Source organism: Portunus trituberculatus, chromosome 44, assembly GCF_017591435.1.
Source record: "Portunus trituberculatus isolate SZX2019 chromosome 44, ASM1759143v1, whole genome shotgun sequence".
Lineage (NCBI taxonomy): Eukaryota > Metazoa > Arthropoda > Malacostraca > Decapoda > Portunidae > Portunus > Portunus trituberculatus.
The window spans coordinates 15,899,059-15,911,558 of NC_059298.1; the positions used below are offsets into that span (position 1 = coordinate 15,899,059).

The following is a 12,500-nucleotide window of genomic DNA, read 5'->3' on the forward strand; positions in this document are numbered from 1 at the left end:
GTTTATCGTCACGCTACTCTTAGCTTTTTTCCCCGTTAAGGTCATTACTCAAGCCATTTTTCAGTATATAAAGCTTTACTACCCTCTCTGTGCTCCCAGTCAAGACATTAGCACAGTACACCCCGCAGCTTTTATCCTTGCTGTGTACTAACGAGGAACCGACTTGTGGGTACAAGAAACACCGGAAGCTTCATGATTGTTCCATTTGTCTGTTTGTATCTTTTTTACAAAACGTGCACTTTTGCTGTTTAGTCGAGCTCTTAACGCTTCCTCAAGGAACACATGATTACGCATACGTAAAAGTATTCTTAAAGTATCTTCCATATTAGTATGTAAGAAAAGACCCGCTTTCATGTTACATGGTATCCTCCTGTGTCAAAATATAAATAACGTAAGGCTAAACAATGGTAATTATTAACAATTGAAAAAAAATCTATCTATCTATCTATCTATCTATCTATATATATATATATATATATATATATATATATATATATATATATATATATATATATATATATATATATTACAAATTCAAGGAAGTAATGATTGAGAAGATGACTTAAAGGTAACCGAAGACCAGAAAGAAGTAAAAAGATAAACAAAAATAGACAAAGGACTAAGTGATAGGAAGACGGAGAAAGGAAGGCGGACACAGGTGAAGGTGTCGTGTCATGAGGTGGTGGGCTGAAGGGAGGGAAGAAAGGTTGCATGCTGAGGCGAGGCAGTGGGTCACCTGTGAGTACGGCCTTTCCTTAGCGTCCCCGCCTGTACCGCCCAACCACCACAACCAGACCCTTGCCTATAACTCTGATATGCAGGCTAACAATATTTGCACAGTATTTACGGCGTGAGGATGATGGTCAAATAGCACAGTTCAGGTGCTCCTCTCCACCATTACCTCGGCAGCGACGTCAAGCCTCAAGTGAAGACTTTCATGAATGTGGAACACCACGCCTGAATGATTCTTGGTTTTTTCTAGGAAACTAAACAGTGTTGTATATTCATACATCCTAGCAATGCACGCTCGCGCGCACACACACACACACACACACACACACACACACACACACACACAGATAATACACCACGCACACCACAGGTCAATGTTCCGGGAGTTCCGCTGTCATGCTGCAAGCAATCACATTTGCAGGCTGTCTGTTTGTTGCCGTGTGTGTGTGTGTGTGTGTGTGTGTGTGTGTGTGTGTGTGTGTGTGTGTGTGTGTGTGTCTGTGTGTGTGTGTGTGTGTGTGTGTGTGTGTGTGTGTGTGTGTGTGTGTGTGTGTGTGTGTGTGTGTGTGTGTGTGTGTGTGTGTGTGTGTGTGTGTGTGTGTGTGTGTGTGTGTGTGTGTGTGTGTGTGTGTGTGTGTGTCACGCAGAAGAAAAGGTAAACAGAATAGCATGTTAAGACAGAACAGAAAACGGACTTTTGATTTCTCACAAAATTACTTGGCGAGCGCTCTCTCTCTCTCTCTCTCTCTCTCTCTCTCTCTCTCTCTCTCTCTCTCTCTCTCTCTCTCTCTCTCCGCGGAAGGTATCCCTGACGACCCTAGATGGTGAAGAGATGAGCGCTGTTTTTGTTCCATTATATTTCTTTCCTGTACTTCCTTCATTGAGTGAGATTTTAAATATTCATAATCAAACAGCAGCAGTAGCAGGAGGAATAGGAGGAGGAGGAGGAGGAGGAGGAGGAGGAGGAGGAGGAGGAGGAGGAGGAGGAGGAGGAGGAGGAGGAGGTGGAAGAGAAAGAGTTCTTTGTCTTGCATTGCGTGCGAGATGCAAGATATGTCGTGGAGCACACTTCAGCAACACCTGGACACAGCAATGAGGTGACGTGTCGAGAACTACTCGAACATTCCCTTTATTTGCTGCGTGCGGGACCCACTGACCCACCGGAGCCCAGTCACTTCCTGCCCCCACCCGTCTCCTCTAGCCTGACGCCTTGTGCTGCTTCCACCGACTCTCTATCACCACCTCTGTTCCAGCAGCGTCACTTGGAAGCATAGACACCAACGCGCCTACACCTGACAGACTATAAAACTAAGCGCGGTACAATAACACAAATATCAGGAGGAATTACCAGTCGTTCCCTAAGAGGCGGGAGTGCGTGCAGTGGGCGGACGCACGTGCAATATTCATCACAAGAAGGGCTTAGCGTCAGGGCGAGGAGGTGGCAGCGTGACTATAAGTGAAACAAATGCCCCGTTGCCTTCACGTAGCCGCCGTAGCCAGGTAATGATCCCCTTGCATGTTAACGTCTCGCGCCACCACAACTGCCTTCATTACACCCACCACCGACCTTTCACGAGCCTTGAGTGCCGCCTTAACGCAAACACTCCACAAGGGGTCTCCGGCATGCAGAACCTTTACACGCTGACCGAAAAATGTCGCAGTTGTACAAGCAGCAAAGGTCAACCGGGACTTGTGACGCCTCGTAACACACCTGCTGTACGCTCTGACTCAATCACAACGCACAAGAGGACAGGGGGTGCGTTTAGCAGCGAGCACCAACACCAGTGAAGGCTGCAGCTCAATACCTCCGTCAAGTATTCACAAGACATTCTAATGACACGAAAATACGTTGGTAAAAGCTTCTGTTACCTGCGTGGAGTAAGCGGAACGCCATCACGTCAACCCTCATCAAGTCCTGCACTACTAATCACCGCCTCTCCTCTCCAGCTCAAGTTAACACTATTTCGAAAACACTTCCCATGAATATCCTGTAAATTTCTACATTAAGGACATGCAGAACACAAAATAAGATAGATACAGAGAGAGAGAGAGAGAGAGAGAGAGAGAGAGAGAGAGAGAGAGAGAGAGAGAGAGAGGTGAGGTGAATACTGCCCTAAGCAATTCAGAATTATACAAGAGCCTTTAAGATTTCTTTAGTCTCTTGGTGAATGGCAGTGGTGATGTGGAGTGAGGATTCCTGGCGCTACACACACTACCCATGATAGAGGAAAGAGTGCCCAAGTCAGAGCAAAGTATTCTGACGTGGCTGTTTATTTGCGTCCATTTGTACTTACGTAAAAAGCCAACCATCATTTTATCTGCTTTTATGACATAGCTTTTATGATTTTGGAACTATATTTGTTGTTATTAACCCATTTATGTAACACTACCTATTGCGGAATACTGTTTATATAAGCATCGGTGGTTCAGTGGTAGAATTCTCGCCTGCCACGCGGGAGGCCCGGGTTCGATTCCCGGCCGATGCATTTTTTTTTTCAATCCGTTTAATTGGCAGAGATACAAGAGAATGAAACTGCTGATTTATAGAGATCCTTGATAACAATTATTTATTAAAGAATGCTAGAACCATTCGTCACATGCTCAAATAGCCGTGCATGAGAAGCCTGGATATGTACTGATCACGAAGCATTGTGGTGTTGCCACGTGACGCAATTTCAATGGTGACTAAGGCTGTAAGGCGTGCAGTCACACAATTTTAACCAATTTAAAGGATATTTGTAAGGCATTTAAATGATATTTGTAAAACGTAAAACAGTTAGAATGATGTTGTCACGTAGTATCGGCCAGCAACTCGGCTTTCCCGGCCAAGTGACGAAACCACAATCCAGTTCGTGTGTGCTTTTCACCACGCACAAGGGAGTGCATGTCACTCGCTATCTATTCAACACATGTACCAGGCAGACTGACGGTACTCGGTATCCCGCAAAACTTCAGCATTCCAGTTTCACCTTAACCATATTATTTACTTAATTTTTAATGTTTAAGAAAGCACATTCTCACACGCGTGCACCGTGCAACAGACCTGAGGGTAATAGCTTCAGTGAATCGTATCTCTTCAATTCAACACACAATCTATCCTTTACTCTCTTCCTTCACGATTCCTACCTTCATCTTTCGTTCTTGTCACATTTTCCCTTTCTTTCTCCTCTATTCATTCATCCTGATGGAAGCAAAGCAAAAGATGAGAGAGAGAGAGAGAGAGAGAGAGAGAGAGAGAGAGAGAGAGAGAGAGAGAGAGAGAGAGAGAGAGAGAGAGAGAGAGAGAAAAAACTACGGGAACAAGACACCCCTCCCTCCCCCACTACTGCAATTCAGTAAAAGGTGCAGCGGTCTTAGTTTGTCGCCATAAAGTTGCAGGTGGAGTGTGTCGGTATATGCTCGTACGCACAACACAACTTCCCTTACCTGCCGTCCCTCTCGGAAAGGAAGAGCGCCGCGCTACTCTTTCATCACCCAGCGCTGTAATCATGTCCACGGGAAGAGGGGAAAATACTAATATCAGAGAAATAATTTTATAATACACTACGTTCATCATTATAAGCAAATTTACCCACATCATTTTCTTTTTTTTCCTTCTTTCAAAAAATTCAAGCAGGTGTGTGAGTGACCGGATGAGTGAGTGGTGGTGTGAGGAGAGGTGAGTAAAGTGGTACAGTACAGCAATGTGTTGCGTGGGTCTAACACTTACGCAAGTTTCTTTCTGGGATTTGAGCTTTTATCAGGGATGCACGAGGCGTTCTGTGAGTGAATGGATGTTCTCTCTGCCGGAGTGTTGAGAGGGAAGCGTGAAGGTAACCGAGACGTAGCAATAAATGTTTTACTTTAGAGCAAATACCACGGAATTTCGATAAGTGTATGAAATATTCATATAATTAATTTTAACTTTTTATATTCTCTTTCGTATTTGGTGAAAAATAGAGTAAGATTGCTAATGTAAAGATATTTGTATGCAAGTTTATGTTCAGTTACGATACAGAAAGAAAAGATATCGGTGCAGCAGTCCAAGATAAAGACGCAACAAATTCCGGAAAATATTTGAGAAAAGAAGCCAGATAAATATGAGAGCTGAGGGGAAAAAATCTTCACCGAACCTGAATGAACGGAGTCATTAGTCACTGCCACGCAGCGAGGCGGTGCCAAGGGCGTGGAGGTTCCGCCGCCCGCTCACCCAGACCACCCAGTTCGCCGCCGCCACCCATCACCTATGAGCCTCCTCTCCCTACACCCACTACTCGCCACTTCCAGACGATAGTTATTTCCTCCTCATCTGTCACGCATCGCACCCAAGCGACACGTCACCACAACATTTCCTTCTCTGTGGTAACTGGTCAGTGTGTGCCACAGTTCATTCTTACAGGACTGTTGCCTCCCACTAATGCGTGCACAACCCAGCGCACGGCACCAACGGGCACGCACCAGTACCTGGCCGGCCTGCTGTACGCCACATGGCCTTCCCTTCACCGAGACGAGGGTGGCGAAGAGGTGTGACGGCTACTGAGGGAGAGAGGGCCTATCAAGAGTGTTTCATGGATGCAGGGAAAACGCCTAAAGGACAGAAATAAATAGCGTTGTAAAAGAGAAATCAATGCGCTCCCCTTCCCAGTACTAAGGACTTCATGGTAACTGAAAAAAAGTGTCGTATCTATGGGACGATCTTCGTATTTGCACCATGATCATACAACTGAGATGACTTTAAAAAATGATGAATGTGAGGAAGTGTTGATGGATTTCCAAAGATAAAAACGTCTACACTAACACAACGGAATAAAGTCATTCATATAAGAAAAATACGCGTAAAAGAAAAAATGTATAATATAAAGTCAATGAAATGTCTGAGTCACTACACCGAGCACCCACCACTCCCACACAGAAGCAAAATAACGCACATCGTAGAGCCTCATTATTTATAGGCTTATGAACATTGGGCATATTGATCAGCCTCGCACAGGTAACACAGCGCCACCTCTCCCTCCTCCACTCAGCGACCTTCCCATCCTTCCCCGCCTCCCCGGTGCAGCTCTCCCAGGACCGTCACTACAGTGGGGGTCGGTGCTTAGCGTCAGGGGCGAGAAGCCTTAATCGGTAAACACAGTCGTAACTTCAACGTTTATTCCATTCTTATTACGCCGTAACTTCAGTAGAGAAATGACCCGCAATCAATGACAACACGTTATCCAGCGCCGCTCAAGATGCTTGTGGGGTAGAGGCACGCACGTGTGTGTGTGTGTGTGTGTGTGTGTGTGTGTGTGTGTGTGTGTGTGTGTGTGTGTGTGTGTGTGTGTGTGTGTGTGTGTGTTCTTACAGGAGCACGGCATTTAAAACAGACACCTGCGTTCATTCCTCCGTGGTGGGCAAACAGCAGATGTAATTTCGCTTATCGTGTTGATAGTGGCCGTGGTGGCGGCGCGTGCTGGGAGTTGGAACGTAAAACAGAATAATTTGAGAGGAATGTTTTTGATCAGCCATGTGTGTGTTGGTTCTTTGCCTTCCATGCTGACTGCGAGGAAGTACGTTGTGTGTGTGTGTGTGTGTGTGTGTGTGTGTGTGTGTGTGTGTGTGTGTGTGTGTGTGTGTGTGTGTGTGTGTGTGTGTGTGTGTGTGTAACTTTACCAAGACAAAGTTAATCATAAAGTACGGTATAAATAGACACGAAGAAAATTTCAGGAAAAGAAAAAATAAAATATAACAATAATACACGAAAATTCCGCATTAAAAAAAAAAAAAAAAATTGAGACGAACACAGACAAACAGATCGACGGACAGACAGATAAAAAAGATAAACGAGAGACCATTAATACGAGTCACATTCCAAACTAACACAAACACATACCCACCCATATAGATAGATAAGATAGATAGATGAATACACATGTAGAACAATAAAAAAAAAAGATAAGCACAGTTACAACACATAATACACACCACTCACTCTTCATAAGCACATCATCTCACCATCGCCTCGTCAAGGATAACAACAGCCATAATGATATAATGCTTCTTGTCTCCCCCTTCCTCGCCTGCCTCTCTACCTTCTCCTGTGCGGCCTAACACAGATCAAGGCGGTGTGTCGTGTGTCCAGCCAATTTTTCACCGCCACCTACAATCAATACCTCCAGCTGATGATTATCTTATTGCTTGTTTCCCAGGCAATAATGAGTGTTTATCCTCTTCCTCTCGTCTCATTGAATTGTATTAGTCATCCAGTCATTTAGTCAGACAGTTAAATAGTTCTTGTCCATGGTTGTCTCTCTTTATGGTTTGTTTCCAATTTCTTTCTCTCTTTATTTGTATTGGTGTGTTAACTTCACGTAACCCTGCAATTTGTATCCACCAGCCAGACTGTTTGTTGCTGCTACGCTATCTCACCGTCTCAGTCTGTCTTACTTCCTCACCGAAATGCTCTGTTCCTGCTGTGCTTTGAGTCAATTTATAGAAAAAGATGTGTGTTGATAAGCAGCAATAAAAACCACCATCACATCTATTTGCTTGTCCTTCCTCCTCCTCCTCCTCCTCCTCCTCCTCCACCTCCTCCTCTTCCTTCTCCTTACCCTTCACTTTCTCTTTTTACTTCCTTCTTTCCTCTTATTCTCGTTTTTCTATTCTTTTTCTTTTTCTTCTTCCTCATCTTCTTTTATTATTTTCTTTTTCTTCTTCCTTCTCTCCTCCTCTTCCTTTTGGTCTTCTTTCTTCTCTCGTCATCCTCTTCTTTATATCTTCTCTCATCTTTTCCACTTCCATTTCCTCTTCCTTTTCTCCTTTTTCCTCTTCTCTCCTCTCCTACTCTCCTCAACTTCCTCTTCTTTTTCACCTCTTCCTCCTTACTTACCACTTCCTCCTCATCTTACTCTTTCCTTTCTTTCCTATTCTTCAACCTCCGTCTCTGTCACCTTTCCAATTTCTCTTCGCACTCTGTTCCTCTTCACACACCTCTGCCTTTCAGTAGCACCAACTTGCAAGAGTCCTGTGTTATACCTGGCCAGATAACCTCATGAGAGATCCACGCCATACATCCCTTTCTCACATTCACTCCCCATCACCATCTGTCTTCCATTAGCAAATACCGTAACTGCCACCTTCACACTGCCAGCCAAACCTTCATTACCTCATCACACGCCACACCCGTACTCACCCACACCCTTCCCTTCCTTCTCCTTGACATTCCTAACTTTCTACTGTGCTCAGTACTATACCTATGTACGTTTTTTTCTCTTTAAATCTCTCGTCCACTCACTCAAATGGAAGTCTGAGTTTAACTAGGAGATTTATTTTTTAGGGTGTGAGTGACGTGTCCATTTGTTTGACGATCATTCATCGGTTCGTCGCCCCTTTCGTGATCAATACTGGCCTGGCTTCAGCGAGGACTCCGCACACCCATCACCCACTGTATCGCCACCTCATCACGACGCTTGTCTACACGGAGGTAAAACTGCACAGGGGTGAAGAGAAGGGAGCCCCGCACACTTGCTCGTATCTTGCCGCTAACTCTTCTTATGTCTTACGTGGCCGTGGTTCCTCGTAACTTGCGATTTACGATATGGAGCTGCTCATTTGTTGTGTGTGTGGAGTAGAGACATTCGCATTCACAAGACATAGATGTAGAAGATTAGTTTGTATAGTGGCTAAATAAAACACGGATCTAACTCCAGACAGTGAACTAATATCTCCTTCGATTTTCTTTTTTATATTAGCTTCTATTATATTAAGTCCCATTTCTTTCCCCTGTGTAACCTCTCTCTCTCTCTCTCTCTCTCTCTCTCTCTCTCTCTCTCTCTCTCTCTCTCATTCTAACAGTAAGCCTGCTAGCTGGTCATCTAATGGGCTCTGCGTCACACCGTGGGATGTGTGACAGGGTAAACCATCCTATATATTAATGTCAGCCTGGCAAGGTGTTCGTTCAAGAGTTCCAAGGAGATGTTTCTACTTTCTAGCATGGTTTTAATAATTTCTTGGCACGTCTACTGTATTCCTCGCGTATGATATCCCTAATCACCCGCACCGCAACACTCAGGGGTTTTACCCTCTGCCTTGGGTAGTGGGGATCATTTGAGCCACGTTTTCACCTCTGTCTTACCACACAAATTTGCATCATCACTCCATACAACTCGCTGCCACTTACGCCTCTCACTACGAAAATTTTTAAGGACACAGACAACTTGCCGGGTTTTCAAGAGTTTCTCTTATCAGTAAACTAGAAACCTTACCAATCTATCACCAGAACTATAAAAATACTCTTAAAAAAACACGAGTATCTTTAACTGGAGCGTATGGAAAGCAGTGATGATGAGAGAGCAAAGCGTTAATTTCATTTCATGCTGTGGCGTTTGGCGACGCTTGCTGCGAGGTCGACGTCTGCGTTGGCAGCGTCGACAGCTTGCTGCACCGTGTTACCTGATGTACGATATCACTTCTGCATTGACGGAAACACGGCACAGTCTGTGATAGTGAACCAGGCTGAGGCACTGCAGTAAAAAGATGGTACATCACTGCACAATTATCCCAACAGAATACAATGACTGTTATATCAATCCCGTCCCTCTCATCTAATTATGAGCAAAAATGAGTAACTAAGTTGTTTGAAAACGGGCAACAGTGTTTGAAATTTAAAAGAAAGTCTCTAAATTAGTATTAATCTTTTAATACTGGATATAGTTACTAGTAGAACTGAGCTACTTTTGTTCACACACGTTGTGTCAGAAGGTGTAGCAGATTTTGGCGCAGGCTGTAGTGCCAGGGTGGGCAGAGTGTCGGCCAGCCGCGCCGTTCACCACTGCCAGGCGCCACCACCACCACCACATATTTTCGTATCCCGAGACTATAACATTTCCGATATTACACACCATTTACCTAAATTAACAAGACTTTAGAGGATCAATAACTATACAGTACTGATGAATGTAACAACACAATATATTGGTGTTGCGTGTGACGGTCTGGCAACTTTTGCTTCTCTGGCTCAGGGCACCACCATCCTAGTCAGAGATTAACTATATCGCTTACTATACACAAAGAAAGCTGTTCATTTAATCTTATGACCTACTTAACATACCCGCTGAACTGCTGGGAACACGGTCTTGGTAGGGCTTAAGCAGTTTTACTTTTCCTTGACCACAATAATTGTTCGAAAAGGCACAGAATCCCACGACCGCGTGCACCACAGAGCAGACCCGCCGACACTGGTGGGAGTGAACCGCTCCGCTTCGGTTACTTATTTCGAAACTGCTCGGTACTTCAGCAGTGCCAATGCCAAAGATTGAAGCATCACAGAGAGGCCCTCCTTACCTTTCACCTTCAGCCCTATATCGCAAACTGTCACGCTAGCTTGTCTTGCTCTCCCAGTGCCAGTACTGAGAGAGAGAGAGAGAGAGAGAGAGAGAGAGAGTTGAGTGGAGGGCGAGAGCACACACACACACACACAGGTAAATTAATGAACCGCCTCACTATAAAGGAAAGGAGGAGGGAGAAGAGAAGGAGAGAAGGGGTCAGAAAAGGAGGAGTGTAAGGGTTGAAGGAAACAAGAGGACGGGAAAGGAAAAAAAAAAAAAACGGAAGGTGAGAAAATGGGAAATAGGAATATGGAAGTAAAGAGAGAGAGAGAGAGAGAGAGAGAGAGAGAGAGAATGACTGGCACTCCCCTGACACTCACCTTCTAATGCATCTAACGCCTCCTTCCTGTTTCTCTCTCTCTCTCTCTCTCTCTCTCTCTCTCTCTCTCTCTCTCTCTCTTTGATTGGGAAAAGAGTAAATGAAATAAGGAAATAAAAACAGCAGGAGGGAGAAGATAAATGACGTGCTGGAGAGGGAATAAAAGTGGGCGGACTGTCTGATTTACTGCCCATGAGTTGCGTTTTTTTTTTCATTTTATCTATCATTTATTTTTTCTCCTTTCTATATCTTGTTAGTTTATCTTATTAGTAGTTTGCTTCTGGACTGGAGGCAAACCACACCGCATAGCCATTTGATAATAATGCACTCTACAATATTTTTTTTATATATATGTAAGAAGGAGAAAAAGTGTCATAGGCCAACAAAAACTAATAAAAGGAAAAAGTCTACTGAGATACCAGTCCCCGAAAAGTGATAAAAGATGCAAAGACAGCAGCAGTTCGCAATTCCCACAGCCTGCCTCACCACGGGATGAAGGGACCGCCAGCACCTTACCAAGCCTCCTGGACCATCAAACAGCTTCCACAGTCCATAACAGCGTGATAAAACAGAGAGGGTCCCGCCTCTTTGCTTGAACTGACAGGTGAAGTGCAACTCATATGAATTTCGAATCGTTCATTGTGTGAGATTTATTGACAGTTTTAAGAATATGCATCAACTCTTCCGTGTAATTTTCGCTCTCCTATAAAAGAACACGAAGAGAGTAACGAGTAGGAAGTGCTGGCCATTCCTCACCAGGTGGAGTGGTCGACAATGAGGAGCAGTGTGCGGCGCGTTGCTCTGTTACCAGCTGTGATAGATGGCTGTCGTGTGTGCGGCGCCTCGTAATCTCACGGCGCGGCGTCTTATCAAACGGTTATGAGATACGTGTATGAAGACAAAACATTCGGATATCTTACAATCACGTTTTTGCAGAATCAGAGTCTTAGTGTTTGTTGACGTTCATTGCTTGATAGTGAAGAAGTGTTTATACAAATGCTAATATTTTTTTTTCAATGTCTATTATTGTTATCATTATCATTTTTGTTAATATCATTATTATTAGTTGTGGTGATGGTAGTAGTAGTAGTAGTAGTAGTAGTAGTAGTAGTAGTAGTAGTAGTAGTAGTAGTAGTAATAGTAGTAGTAGTAATAGTAGTAGTAGTATTGTTATTATTATCACTATTATTAGTATTATCATTATCATCATCATCATTATTGCGATTCTTCTTGTCTTCAGAATTTTTCGTCAGGAGGGAGCTTCCAGCCCTTATTCAAACTGGAACATAAGATTGGTGACTCCTGCATACCTTGGACACTACAATATTTGTGTCATTAAAATGCACAAACCGATACTTGCTGGTGCAGAAAACATTTGATGGTTGTCAGATTCTTTTTTCATTTTAGTCAAATCGTTTGATGGCATTTCAATCCTATTTGGGAGAGAATTCCTCCTTTACCTTTGTGTCATAAGTAAACTTTAAGCCAAGTTTCAATATCACAAGTGAATATCAAAAGATGAGGAAGAGGAAGTGGAGGTGCTTCTGCCATTGCGCCTCTTCAACACGGCAAGGCACGCGGAGGTGTTTACCTAACGCCTCATTAAAACAAGATCAGAGTGAAGGACGTTGCTAATCAATCGCCTGAGAACAAGAATAACACGAAAGAATTCATACTAAACATGCAATCAGATGAACAATTACTAATTTTATCTTTGAGAGAGAGAGAGAGAGAGAGAGAGAGAGAGAGAGAGAGAGAGAGAGAGAGAGAGAATACCGCACTCTATGGCTCGGAAATAGGGATAGAAACATAACTAATCAAACTACATTATTCTTGAACTATTGTATCTACCCGTGACATGAAAAACATACCCTGGCGAGGGCAGTCAACCCTTTACTGATGCGTTGAATCTGTTCCAGCCATGCAACACTTCAACATTCCGAAAGAAAGAGTGTTTACGAGGAACAGCTGGTATTAAGTCCACACTGTATGAATTTCAAGCCCGGAAGTTTGATACAATTAACACGTGGCTTATCGCAGGTGTATATCATTAAATAATTGGGAATGAATTTTTAGTATGTGCCTTAATTTTAAAACCACAATAA

The 12,500-nt window shown here is 43.7% G+C and overlaps 1 protein-coding gene, 1 long non-coding RNA gene and 1 other non-coding gene across 3 annotated transcripts in view; 2 read left to right on the top strand and 1 right to left on the bottom strand.

Moving 5' to 3' along the window:
- Positions 1-9,923, bottom strand: part of LOC123519058 — a 33,680-nt gene extending 23,757 nt beyond the window's left edge. Inside the window, exon 1 of the long non-coding RNA XR_006678966.1 lies at positions 9,800-9,923. This is a non-coding gene — a long non-coding RNA (uncharacterized LOC123519058). The remainder of the gene's footprint in view (positions 1-9,799) is intronic.
- The window catches only part of LOC123519057 (transcription factor Sp9-like), a 132,635-nt gene that overhangs the window by 108,297 nt on the left and 11,838 nt on the right, over positions 1-12,500 (top strand). The gene's annotated exons all lie outside the window — the stretch shown is intronic.
- Trnag-gcc lies at positions 3,148-3,218 on the top strand. Its single transcript has one exon. It is a non-coding gene; the product is annotated as a tRNA-Gly (tRNA).